Source organism: Oxyura jamaicensis (genome assembly GCF_011077185.1).
Source record: "Oxyura jamaicensis isolate SHBP4307 breed ruddy duck chromosome 7 unlocalized genomic scaffold, BPBGC_Ojam_1.0 oxy7_random_OJ62799, whole genome shotgun sequence".
Lineage (NCBI taxonomy): Eukaryota > Metazoa > Chordata > Aves > Anseriformes > Anatidae > Oxyura > Oxyura jamaicensis.
The window spans coordinates 1-10,866 of record NW_023304052.1 but is presented as its reverse complement, the minus strand read 5'-3'; the positions used below and the strand labels follow the sequence as shown (position 1 = coordinate 10,866).

Genomic DNA, 10,866 nt, shown 5'->3' with positions numbered 1-10,866 from the left:
AGAAAGAAAGAAAGAAAGAAAGAAAGAAAGAAAGAAAGAAAGAAAGAAAGAAAGAAAGAAAGAAAGAAAGAAAGAAAGAAAGAAAGAAAGAAAGAAAGAAAGAAAGAAAGAAAGAAAGAAAAAGAATTGATTCTTTAAGGGGAAGAAAGGATTTCTTGAAGGGAAGGGAGGGGGGGAGAGGGAAAAGATTAAAGAAACCTTGTATTTGCCCTTGAAGGCTTTTCTTTTAAAGGTTTTATTAATTTGCTGACAATGTTAATTTACCAGCATCTCCATCAACACCCCACCCGCTCCACAGATCCTTTAGCCAACTTTTAAAACCAAACCGAATTCTAGAGAAAACTCACAAGATGTATGGGGAAAAAATATCAGCTTGTCAAACTTTATACTGATCAGTGGTGGTACAAAACAAAATGTCAAAAAACAATCTTCCCTCTCACTTTTCTTGTCAAAAAACACACCCTCCTGCCCTGCTCCCTCCACCACCACCACTCGCACCTTTAAAATAAATGCAATAAAAAGCAAAAGAAAATAAACCCCTTCTGGACCACTTTGGAGAATGAAAGCTTTGAAAGCAAAACAATTCCATAAAATGATCCAACAGCAATTCAAAATAAGCTGGTCACACAGAATAAGTTGGGTTACAGCATTTGGAAAAACCACTGCATACGTTCCTACACAAGGTCTGGTAAAGGGCAGCCGCAAATTGTCTGATCACAAAGAAGGAATTTCCCCCTCATTGGTTTGTGGCAAGTGTACGTGAGGCTAAGAGTGATGTTCAAATGAGACAATCTGAGCACAGGCTCTGCTAAGTGATCCTGTTGCAGTCTCTAGATTCAGTAACAGTGAAAATGGAGTATGGAGAAAGAAGACAGTACTACACCTCAAGTGAGACAGGAGCCAGTGTAGACAGAAGATGCTCAGGGCCAGGACTGAGCAGGAGGAAAGTCCTAACATGTTTTCAAGTATCCTGATAATGTCAGATAGGAACAGGATGCTCAGACGTTAGTGTGGAGAGGTTTCCCATCCCCTACAGCTCTGAAGAACTAAGTCAATGGAAGAATTCATGGGAATTAACATTCTCCTTTTTGTGAGACCACTTGGGCTCAATTATGGAAGGTACAGGGTATCTTCAATCCTCACTAACAATTCATCGTGTCAAGGGAAGCTCAGTAACAAACAGGAGACCCTCAGGTTCTTGCTGAAGTCATTGATATTGGCAGCATTCATTCTTTCAGGTTTGTTCTCCAGGTGTAAAACAGTAAGAGAATTCTCCATGCTATCTTACACATCTATGTGCAACCCTTAAAGCCTTCATGAGCTTGTGTAAGATCAACCTATAAAGCAGAAATGAAATTAAGTGAAGCAAAAGCTGTGGAGTAGCATCATTTGGAATCCTCCACTGTTTTGACTGCTAAATGGGAGGTGCTGTGATTAATCTGTGATTATGTGACTCACCATAATTATGTCTTGTTGAAATTGAATTTATTGAAGCATGAATCATTTCACCCAAAGTGGAACTTAATTGCTGTAGTGCAGAAGAAGCCATTTCGAGTTTAGAGGACAGGTCGTTATGTTGGGTGAAACCTTCACCTCCATTCTAACAACAAAAAGATTTTGTATTGTGTCTTACTTATAAGATGGTGAAATTTGTCTTTGAAATGGGAAGAGAAGTCGTCAACCCTTAAAGTTCGGTTTGAAGAGCTGGGAAATGTTCTGCCAACCTGATGGTGAAAAGCTGCTTTAGGCTGAGAAGGTATGTAAATATCGATTTGAGTCTGCGAGGCTGCTGTCGCTATTTGAATGTTGTATCATTCCCCTCAGCCACAGACCTCCCACTGCTTCACTGTTATTTCTGGGCACATGCTCACCAGGGCTGGTGTATGCCCACAATAAACCTGTAATTTCATCACTAAGAGTAGACTAGAGAAATACAGCAAAGATGAGCCTGGCACTCCTGCTTTGGATGACACATGCAGGAGGTTGGAGTATGTGGTAATCCTGTGGCATGTCTCTCAACCAGCAGCCCTGTATAACACAGAGAAACCTAAGGTCAACTTGGATTTTTTCCCCCATTTTTAAGGAAGAGATCCACAGTTTGTATTCAGTTGTTTGGATTTTTGGATGGAGAAAGCTTTTTTCAAATGGTAATTTTTATGGGTAGATTTTTTTTATTTTATTTTATTTTATTTTACCAGAAAGCCACATTTAATGAAACAGTCTTTGTATTCAGTTTTATTCAGTTTAGGAGGAAAAAATTTACATTTTCTCCTCTGATGTAAAATGGACCCTTTTTCCTAAGCAGATTTTAGTATAATTATTGCTAGCATACATGAAGAAGGATAAACAATGGCTCTCTGGGGTAAGGAGTTTTTTTACAGTTGTTAAATTTCCTGCTCTATTTTTAAAATTCCTGCTGCTGCTGTTGTCTATAGCACAGCAGTAGCAAAGACCCACAATAGCAGTTAAGGTTGAAATGGGGATGAAAATTGCTATTGAAAACAAAACCAAAGCTAGGAAATACTTTGCAGTCCATAATGGCCAACCAGAGAGAAGAATTACATAGGGCAAAAAATTGGGAAAATTTGGTCCTAGATTTCCCACTACATGTCTTTTCAGAGGTTTGTCACTAGTTTCTGGAAAAAAAAGGAAAGAATCCTTCTTCATATCACTCGACCTCAGTGCTCTGTGTTGGTACTATTGTTTCCCCCCAACTATATTTAGTCAATGGGAAAGTGATGAAGGAGTCCCATCTGGTACATCAGAGGATGCCTTTTTGTTGGGATCACATCTGGTTTACGTTCACACTGAGTCTTGGAAGGGAGATGTGGAGCCAGGGTATTTGCTTGGCTATTACAAAATTGTTACTTATTTCTAGCAAGGCACCCTTGAAAGCAAATATTCAGTGCAAAAGAGCTGGGCTTTACAGACATTGAAAGGGAAAGAGATATCGGGGAGGGGGGAAGAGAGAGAGGGACTCTGAATGTCTGTCATATGTGATGAATTAGTTATCAAAAAGGTTTCCCGTTCAAGAGGAGAGGATGTGTAAGGTATTAGCATCAGTCCTTCTCTTCAGAAACTGCCTTTCTAGAGAGGGCTTTCATTGACCCTGTCAAACAACTTTCCAGTTTTCAGTTTGTTATGGGAAACACTGGTTCTTCTGCTGGTCATACACAATCCTTTCATTTTTTCAAAGACTCGGCCTGTTGACATCTATGACAATCATTTTATCCCCAGACTTCCTGCAATCTGGAGATTTGTCCCATCATGGTTTCTGGCAGAGACTTTTCTTTCGTCTGCTCTCTTTTTTCTCTCTCTCTTTTTTTTTTTTTTTTTTTTGGAGAGGGAGACATTTCAAGTTTTTTTTGTTGCCAAAAATAGGTTTTCAGGATACAATATATGGCACTTTATGCATGCAGAGATGACAAGAGAAAATCTTTTGTCTAGAATTCCAACTTCAAACCACTGTCAGCCACTATCTGTATTTTCTGAGGTCCATCCATTCACAGCCAGAATGGTACAAAATACTTTTGAAATTAATCTTAAGAATGATGCTAGATCAGTCCTCTTCCCACCCTCATGTTCATTTCTGGTTTGACGTTGCTGCATGCCTTATGTTTCAAGGAAGGTGTGCAATCAACCATGCTCCAGGAGGACACATGATTTCAGATCGGGGGCTCAGAAACCAGCCTCTGCATTCCCCTGTCCACTGAGTGGACAGAGTCCCTGCACGAATGGACAGCCATGGCTTGCAAGAGGATGCAATAGATATGAGCCGCCAAGACTGGGATGAGCACCTGTTCTTTACCTTATCACAACATTTGATTTTTTTTCTGGTCCTCTGCACCTGCCAGGCGGAGTTTAGAGCTGCAGACAGGCTGTATAGATGCACAGGGAGTAGAAGTGCTAGCAGCATTGTGAGCCAAAGAGCCAGACAGGCAAAGATGGTAGTAAAGAAGGACTTCTAAAGTCATTGTACTACTTCATCCCCAAGCAGATCTGTGGATGCCTGACCTTTACATAGTAGGAGGAATTGAGAAAACAATGACTTTTCAAGATCAAGATAGCAAATCACTTTTCATATAATGATCTGGCATTTCTCAGAGATTTTTTGGCCCTTCTTGGGTCAGCATTCAGGCACTGTAGTTGCTGAGAGAGCTTACTACTCTGGAGGATGGCTTCTGCAGCTCTTTCCAGGCTGTGCAAAATATAAGGCAATTCCTTTTTGGATAATTCCATTCTTCGTGTTTGGATGACTTTTTAGTTTTAAATAACTTAAAGTTATATAACTTGTTATATATTTCTATCTATCTATCCATTTATCTATTTGTCCATCTGTATTTGTTGAGAAACATACAAACCTTACCACAAACGTTTTGCTGTTATTATCCTGCCTTCCCTTCTCCTTTTTTTACCACATTAACAAAAAACATTTCATAAAGCCCTCAGGAAAAGTCCCTCCAGAAGACATTTAAAGAAAGAAAAAGCAAGTTTATTTTCTTTTTAACCCTCCCATTATTTTTCTGAAAGTTGCTACTCTCCTCCCCATCACCCCTGCAGATGTCTCCACCAAATCAAAACTTTTACTCTAGAGTGGCTTCCTCAGGAAACTGGGTTTAATGTGATCATGTTGTTTATGTGTCAGCCCATACAACCTCCAGCTAACAGCTTTGTAACCTGACAGGCAGGGGAGAACGCCTAAAAATATTGTGCCTATCATATTTCATCAAAATAAGCAAGTGGAGAAAGGAGAGAGACTCTCTTGCTTGGGGATCACACCTTTTATTGAGCACTGGAGAATCCATGCAAGTGAGAGCTTTTGGAAACGAGCTTTCATTTCTTCCTCTGCTTATGGAACTACTTTGTCTGTGGGCTGTCACTGCTCTCCCTAATTACAGTCCCTTCCCCTGGGCTGTATCGCTTTTTCAGCAAGTGTGAAATATTGCCTTGGAATCCATCATCTCACGATTCACCTTGGGTCTGGCCTGGAGGATTGTGCAATTTCTGCGGTCTGCTCCAGTGCAAACAGGAAAAAGAATCCGAGCCTCAGTTTTTACAATGTGCAGCTTGCGTGCAGGAAACGGATCGACTCAGCAGCATCTCTGGGACATTTATTGCTCTCTGCTCTCTTGCCAGCAAGGCCTGGGCCATTAGCTCTGCTGGCGGACAGCTCTGAGCCATTGGCGTTCGTTGGGCCTCTGGTGGCCCGTCATCCTGCTGGAGGTCAGCTGAAACATGGCTGGAGGAGGCTGCAGGCACTGCTTGGGAAACAGGGGATGGCTTCTTCCTCTTCCAGAGAGGCAATGTGAACAAGTGCAATGCTCCCGCTTCTCCTTCACATCATCCTGACCTGCTCCGAGTTACAAGCTCGATCCATTCATTTGTTTTTGATGGCAGCCTGCAGTCAAGTGCTAACGGCACAGCTAGCTGCACTCTAGTGAAGATCATATGTGAATCCATCCTTACTCAAGGGACCAGCTTTCTTCACCCACCTGCTACATTTTCCACCCCGCTCAGCTGCAACTTTCTGCTTAGGTCTTGCACCTTCTGGGGATGAAGTTTCCTGCTCTGGACAGAGATAGAACCTTGGCGCACTGGGTTGAAGTCTTCAGCTTTTTTATTAAGGCACTTACACTCAGATGGTGAATCCCCATCCTGCCTGCAGTTGTGTTTCTATAGTCATTGATACTATACAAATCAATCCTACAGCTCACTAGTGAGCAGTTCATGCCAGGTAAAACACGCAAGCTTTAAAAAAGTCTTTCTCCCACACTTTTCTTGCTCTCCAAATCCAGCAAGGAATAGTTTCTTTCTCTGAATTAATCTTAGTTTCCATTGACATGTTTTCTTCTCAGTTAACTTTACTCAGAAGAGGAAATGGCTTAGTCCTTGCTACATTCTGAAGGCAAGGAATTTGTCCAGTAATCTGACCCACCATGCAGATGTGCAATGATGGGACATCTGGTGGGACACATGGAGATGCAGAACTATTTTAGGATTCCCCCTTCTGGCTTTCTAGACTCTATCCTCTGGCACCAAGTTGCCGAACTGGGTCACTCCTTCTCAATAAGTCCCTTTTTATCCCTCTCTAGGTGTTGGTTTCTCTACATTTTATTAACTGCATTGAGGTTACGGGCCCACAGGAGAATAGGCAGTCTGGGACCACAATTCCCAGAAGGCAATGCATCGGTGAGGCATGACAGGAAGTGGTGGTAGGACCTCAGAGGAAGGGGTGCTGTGCAGGCCGTCTCAGGGATGAAGCGTTTTCATTGTTTACATTTTAAATGTCAAAGCAGGACATTTTGACATTTACAAATAATAATAACAAAATAGCTTTTGACATTTCCACAGAATAAGAATTATGGGTATTTTTTTTTTCTTTATCCTCATGTTTTGGAACCTAAAGCAAATTTGAAAATGTCAGACTTTCCCAAGGGTTGAAGACTCAGAATTTTTTCTCAGCTGTAGTTGTGATGCTTGGGATTACCTCTGGTAGCCAAGGGATCCACAGCCTGAGCAGTGCAACACTCTGCAGGCTCAGGCAGAGAAGAAGAATTTCCTCTCTTTGTTCTGTATTTTGAAAGACCTCATTTTTAAATCCATTCCTCCATTATCTGATATAGTTTTGCAAACTAGGCAATTCAGTCTAAAAGCTTTCTTTACTTTAGAGCAGTCCTACTGCTTAACCCTGCCTAAAATCAGGAGTGTAAAATTCTTAAGGAAATAGAGAAAGCGCTTAGTGCTCCAGTTGGGACCAGCTGATATGATATTTCTCCTACAGTTCAGATGGAGGTTGTGTCTGCCCTGTGACCACCCCTGGTTGGCACACAAAGATCTGAGTTTTGAAAGATGGACAACATTTTTCCTGGATATTTCATATCCCACCTCACTAAAGCAGCAGTTTTTGACCCTAGCTTCTACCCTGTCAGCAGAAAGTGTGTTACACCCAGGAAAAAATGAAAAGCAATGAGAATTGGCACACTATTAAACAGAAACCAAACGAGGGACACAAGTCATTAAACAGAGAATCTGCTAATACATTCAGGTGTCAAGGTTTTATTAAACAAGATTTGGATTTGATACCACAGGCCCATGGGAGCTTCTATCTGACAAAACTTTTTGCTTTTCAAGAAAAGGAGGGTAGATGGGGAGTAGAAAACGTTGCTGGGACAACTTCAAAAAGAGGCTGTGAACATGTTCCCTTGTGCTAGCAGGCCGGAGCACTAAGCTGATTTCCTTTGTACTTGGTAGTGTAATAAAAATGCGTCTGAGGCTTGTGATCCTGACCTGTGGGGGACTGTTCAAGTTCAGCCATGTGCCATTGCAACCAGGCTGTCCTCTGAGATGTGCCACATCAAGGTCTAATGCACTCGGTTATGGCTTTAGCCCTGAACAGGAAGTCTGACAGGCTGCACAGGCCCACACCAAAAAGCTCTTGATCCTGAGGCCTGGTCTGGCTGGTGATGTTGGCCAGTGACAGCTGCTCTGAGATAAGCGCAAGGAACCTCGTGAGCAAAAGCCACAGGTTATGGGGAGACTTGTGATAGTCAGAATGGTTTGCATCCCACAGCTGAAGGATATATTTCATTTTTGTTTTAAGATTCACTGATGCAATCCCAGATGCTTAAGCTCTTACTGAAGATGACAAAACTTCGGTTGACAACCATGGCTCTGTGCCGGTGAGATTTACAGACTCAAGTTCTACAGATAGCCTAAGAAAAGCCAGCAGAGCATATACATATATGCTAAAGAAAAAATGAGTAAGGTGACACAGTCTAATGGGAATCATCAGAAAGGTCAATAAAGGCACAAGGGTTACCACCATCTACCCTTAGGGAATAACAATGGCTGCAAACAAGAATCTGACATGATCTTGCCGACTACTTGATAATTTACTAGTGCTGGCTCCAGACCACATTCCTCGCAGGGTGTAAGTAAGCAGGAAAGGATATCACATGTTGTTGAACTTCAGTAGACAGTCAGAAGCTCCTGGAACAGCTTTGCCTACACAGAGACATGCAGAATGGTTCACCTGAATTAACTAGTGGGTTGAATTTAAAGCTGGTGGTTAAACTGCATTGAACCCCTGGATAGACTATCTCATTTGGAATTAACGTGGTTTCCATCTGATTTACCTTAATTCACTTTGGAACTGAAGTTAATGACTTAAATCTTAGAGAGAAAAAATAATAATAATAATAAATAAAAAGTGCCTGTAAGATGGTATTTTAATGACCTTGGGAACAAATGGACTTGTCAAAGTTATTTTGAGTTAAATAATCTGTTTGAAAAATAAAAAAAAAAAAAAAAAGAAAAAAAAAAGCTAATAGAGATTCATTTTTTCTTGAATGTCTCTTTGCAAATAAATCTGTTCAGATAATGGCTTTCTCATTCTGTGAAACTTTCTGAGACTTCAACATTTTTTTCATGTCCCACCACAGGATAAACCCAAACACTTTTGTAGTGGTTTTTGTTCATTTAGTTGAGATTTTTGGGGTTTTCTCTCTCTCTTCCCTCCCTCCTTCTGAACAAACAAACAAAAACAGTCTCTCCTCTCTGGAAAAGAGTCAGCTGACTAAAATAGCAAAGAGATCAGCTGGGGAGGGAACCATTACCCCGTGAAGTCAACACAGGCTTAAGATGATCTTTCAACTGTTTATAATTATGAATGAGGTGGTAAGACCCCAAAATATCATCCTCCTAGTCTGAGACTTGGTCACGCTCATTCCAAGACATATATCCTCTATATCAACAACTGTTCTCAACTGAAAGCATCTAGATTTGATCAGAAATTCCATCATCAAGAGAAATCTGCCCTTATTGAATTGGGTTTGTTTTATTTTATAATGCTTTCTTGCAAAAAGATGTGGGAGAAGAAGGTTGGAACAGCAACATTTTCTAATTACAACATATTTAGTCAACAATCCTGGCTGTCTGCAAGATACCATTTCCTGCGCTGTGACCTTTGTATGTTTCTGCTGGCTACCTCAAGGGCTGCACTTACATGTCTACTTTTTTTGGTCCCTCCTGTTGCACAGCCTAAACAATCCCACTCTCTGGGAGATTTAAAAATGAATTTATCCATCATCCAGATTGAATCAAGGCGCTGTCCTGTCACACACTTCAAATGACCTGGTCCTAAAGCAAGAATGTAACAAGAGTAAGGAAACCCAAGGTAATGGACTAAGTGATATCAAGTGAGTCTAGACAAAGTGAAGTCGAGACATCTGAATCGTTAGGCTTGTTAGAGATTGTTAGGTTTAGGATCTAAATAAGCACATTCCTAATTTGCCACTGATCTCTGCAGGACTGATGCTCCCAGAAATGTTTGGGGGATTCTTTTTCTGATAGCTAGGTTATACCTGTTAAGGCCCATATAGCCAAAATAAATTAATGCTGAGTCTTTAGCGTGAAGTTTAGACCATAAATGAAGAGAACTCGTATGGAGTCCAGCAGTCAAACTTATTTCACAAACTACAGTGATGAAGGAAAAGAAGTTATGAGCATTTGAATTCAGAACTTGGATCTGAGAGCAACAGTAGTAAAAGGAACATATCCATTAAAATTCATACCAGCAACTCATACCAGCTGCTGATGTATCCTGGTGAATGAAGTTGTAGAAATTCATCTTCTCTTCCCAATGTGCATAACGTAGCAAGAATGTAAGCAAGCATGTCTGAGAGGTAGCTTCTCAGTGAAAATCACCAAAGAAAGCAGCTTGCCAAAACCACCTGACTTTCCAAAGCCAACAGCTTGAAGTCAGATGAAGACAAACAGCATCACCTCCACAGGTCCATGATTTTGGGTTATTTCAATTGCTGTATTGAAGGAGTCTCACTGCATCCTCACTACTGTGAACTGGTGGGTCTTTGTTGATGGAATTGAGAAATAACTAATCACTGCTCTGAAACTAGTTTGGTGACAGCTACAAAGGGTCCTAGCAAAGGAAATCAGTCAGAAATTTGATCAGCTCACACTTCTGCCTGTTTTGAGGAAGGACCTTGTATCCAGCAACATCCCAACACTGTTGACTAGAGCCCTGACTTTTGGGGGAGAGATGATATTTGCAGAACAACAGGGATTTAATGAGGCACCTTCACGCTGTTGCTCTAATAGAGTCCAGCTGCAGCTTCCCCAAGGAGTAACACCTGTGTGGTATATCTTTACATAGTACACCTTGGTACTTTGGGATAAAGCCTCTTCTGTGTCCTGAGCTCTGAGAATATGGGCCCCAGAAGACCAAGAAATCTATGCAAATGTGGCTTAACCAAAAGGCACCTATATCCGTGGTGAAAGGTTCACCCCGCCAGGTCTTTTCAGGGATGCAAACACATGTTATGTCACATTGTACCATGTCCTCACTCAGTTATCCTCTACATTAGCCTATGACTCCATCCAGCTGTGTGTTTCTTCATGAATTTTTCACTGGAAAAGGAGTCTTTGGGTCACTGAAATTAAAACTAGAATAGTGCATGAGAGCGCCTGTACTTGGGGGAGACCCATAAACTCCCAGCAGGGGTTGAGAATGGGGGAACTTGTTTGGATAGCTGGGGCAATTGCTTATTCAATGCATTCCTCTGTGTCCATGGCCAGTTTACAGTATTCTTTAAGACCTCTGGTAAACTTGATGAGGAAGCAGGAATAGAAACAAGACTGGAATTCCCAAGTAGGTCAGGGAGGGTAAAATTTCAATCTGCCTGCATTATTGGAGAACACATGAAGGAACAGGTCAACATTCATGAGACAGAACTAGCAAGTTACGAACTAAATTAATACATATTTTTTGAGAGAGAGAATGAGAGAGAGAGAGAGAAAGAGAAGAAAGAGAAGAAAGAAAAGAAAGAAAGAAAGAAAGAAAGAAAGAAA

The 10,866-nt window shown here is 41.2% G+C and overlaps 1 long non-coding RNA gene across 1 annotated transcript; it reads right to left on the bottom strand.

Annotated features, from left to right (window-relative positions):
- Positions 1 to 4,762: 4,762 nt before the first annotated feature.
- On the bottom strand, positions 4,763 to 10,815 carry LOC118157593. The gene is made up of 2 exons (XR_004746685.1): positions 9,586 to 10,815; positions 4,763 to 6,570 (listed from the first exon to the last, which is right to left on the bottom strand). It is a non-coding gene; the product is annotated as an uncharacterized LOC118157593 (long non-coding RNA).
- Positions 10,816 to 10,866: the final 51 nt, after the last annotated feature.